Consider the following 3374-nt stretch of genomic DNA (forward strand, 5'->3'; position numbering starts at 1 on the left):
GAGTTACAATATTTCTGGGAAAGAATGTCAGGTAAGAGGCAGGAATTCTTAGACAGAGGTAATCACTCCTTTGATTAAGTGATTTTATGAGATATATAAATATATTAGACCCTAACTACTGCTATATGTCAGATAAACAGAAAGAAAAAGACAATAAAATAGGTTTAAACTAGGAAATAACTAAAGGACCCATTCCAATTCACTTTATTGTATGCCACCTTATGCAACATCCCTTTTCCCATGGTAGTCTATACATAAATGAAGAGTTGAAAATCTTACAGAACTGAAATGAAAATTTGCTTAGTCTTGCTTTTTTTTTTTTTTTTTGCTGAGTTTGAAGTATATACTAAAAAACAACCATAACAGTATTGGAAGGGAAATCTGAGGCATTTGATAAATGTTTGCTAAAATAATGAATAACCTAGAATAAAACACACAAAAAAATATAAAATAGCCTTCAGTTGATTTAATAATTTTTCAAAATCCATCAACTAGATATTAACAACGTTAAAAATACATGTGTTCAAATGGCAAGGTTGTTTGGAAAGATATTTAATTTTCCTAGTAAAAATATTGAATTTGGTAATAAAAAATCCAAGTTGCTGATATGCTATTGTTTCTTCTTTCTCAGATGAAACACTGAAGAAATTGGAACTTTGATTATGAACTGAAAGCTTTCTAAGGAATATTTCAAATTATAGAAGGCCTTGAGAGCAAAAACTGGAATTTAAAATGCATCAAAACCAAATTTCCTACAGGATTTCACCTTTCAACTCTTCCCATCTCTCTGTCATATGAGTACATATATCTGCTTTCACTCTGGGGCTGTGGGATAATTAAGGTCAGATAAAGTTTTGTCCCTAGAAGGAATTCTTAAAGTGCTTTCTGCCTAAAACAGAAACATGGGTATAGTTGTTCAGGTTTCTTTATAACAATTCAAAATGCCCCTTTTTTGATGAAGGCTGTCAAGGCTGTACCACCCACAATGGTATTTTTCTCTGTCCTCTTAATTACAACAGCACCTAATTTCTGTACTTATTTTTATTACCCGTTCCTTGATGCCAATCTAACTCTATTCCTTCATGGTTTTCTCATGGGTCTTTTTAATGGCATGGTAAATGTCATGGTAAATTCTGCACACTTGGTGGTATATTGGGGCTGACGGATTGCAATATACAACACCATATGTAAAGTAGGAATTAAATGCAAGTAGCTATTTTTGTTTGTTTTTTGTTTTTAATATTTATATCGTCTTTTCACCTTGAGAACTCCAACATATTTAAACAGAATTTCATGGACAAAGTAGAAAGCTCCTGTGGGGTGTATACAGTTATATGATTAGAATCATATGAGGTCCCTAAATATCATGTTTAGAAGTCTCCTCTTTGAATTTTTAATTATAGGTTAGATTTCATAAATATAGGACAAAAGAATTACAGCTATTTGAAATTTAGAGCTGTCCTTAGCAGACTCTTTCCTGTGTAAGACAATGATGTTTCTACCTCCCATGATATTCTTTGCTACAGCCTATATCTATGACAGGTATCATAACCCCTAAATAATTCTTCACATTTTGCTTATGTGATTTCAAGTTTTATATACATGAATTACTCAACATTTTCTATATTTTATTATATTTATAAAATGTGTCGATTGATGCATAAATCCTGCACAGTATCTTTTGGCTTATTTTGTATTATTTACTAAATTAAATAGTCTGTACCCTTCTCTATGACAACCTTTCTCAAGTATTTCTAAGACTTAAATCACTCATTGGAATTCCTTCCCACGCTTTCTGTTTGTCAGCTTAGGCTCTTAGAATCTCCACCAACTACGACTTTCAGCTTATTTTTAAACAGATAGTTATGTTACCCCAGGCTTCTAGATACTCAGTATTTCAAACCGAGCAAAACTACCTATGTGTAGATCATTTGAGGAAGGAGAAAGAGCGTCCATGCCTTCAAAAATTATACTGAGCCTCACAGAGCACCAAAAAGAAAACATGGCTTAATCTCAAGCATTCCTCTTTTTCTTAAATGTATCAATTTTCCCAGTTTTCCCCTCTTGACTTTATCTGATTGCCATTATACTTGATCCTGTGAAAAATCTGGTCAGTCAGTGTAAAAGTTCAAACTCACTAACGCACAATCTAGAATATTGTACATGTCATTAAAATCAATCTTGTGATTTTAAATCTATTGCATTCTCCCATTCAGTAGGCTGTATTTTTGTTTTGTTGATGGTTTCCTGTGTTGTGCAAGAATTTTTTAGTTTGATTAATCACATTTATTTTTTTCTTTTGTTTCTCATGCCTAAGAATATAGATCAGAAAAAAAAAATCACTAAGAGCAATGTCTGAAAGTTTACTGCCTATGTTTTCTTATAGGACTTTTATGGTTTCAGTTCTTACATTTATTTAAGTCAGCGGTTCTCAACCTGTGGGTCATGACCCCTTTGGGGGTCAAACGACCCTTTCACAGGGGTCGCCTGAAACCATCGAAAAACAAAAAAGATACTTACAATTCATAACAGTATCAAAATTACAGTTATAGAGTAGCAACAAAAATAATTTTATGGTTGGGGGTCACCACAACATGAGGAACTGTATTAAGGGGTCACGGCATTAGGGAGGTTGAGAATCGCTGATTTAAGTCTTTAATTCATTTTGAGTTTATTATTGTATATGGTGTAAGAAGGTAGTTCAGCTTCTTTTTTTGCATGTATCTGTCCAGTTTTCCCAGCACCGTTTATTAAATAGACTCTCTTTACCCCACTGTATGTTCTTGTCTCCTTTGCCATAGATTAAACGACAATACAGGCATGGGTTGGTTTCTGGGTTCTCTATTGTGTTCCATTGATCTATGTGGCTGTTTTTATGCCAGTACCATGCTGTTTTGATTACTATAGCCTTGTAGAATAGTTTGATATCAGGAACGTGCTACTTCCAATTTTGTTCTTCTTTCTCAAGATTGTTGTGGCTATTTAGAGTCTTTCATGGTTCCATAAAAATTTTAGGATTACTTGTTCTAGTTCTGTGAAAAATATCATTGGCATTTTGATATGGATTGCATTAAATCTATAGATTGCTTTGAGTAGTATGGACATTTTAATGATGTTCATTCTTCCTATCCTTGAGTACAGTATATGCTTTCATTTATTTGTGTCTTCTTCAATTTCTTTCTTCAGTGTCTTAAAGTTTTCCAAGTACAAGTCTTTTACCTCCTTGGTTTAATTTATTCCTAGGTATTTTATTTTTAAATGAAATTATTAATGGGATTGTTTTCTTAATTTCCCTTTCTGAAAGTTCATTATTGGTATATACAAATACAACCAATTTCTGAATATTAATTTTGTATCCTGATACTTTACTGAAT

This window comes from Hipposideros armiger, unplaced genomic scaffold (genome assembly GCF_001890085.2).
Source record: "Hipposideros armiger isolate ML-2016 unplaced genomic scaffold, ASM189008v1 scaffold_1191, whole genome shotgun sequence".
NCBI lineage: Eukaryota > Metazoa > Chordata > Mammalia > Chiroptera > Hipposideridae > Hipposideros > Hipposideros armiger.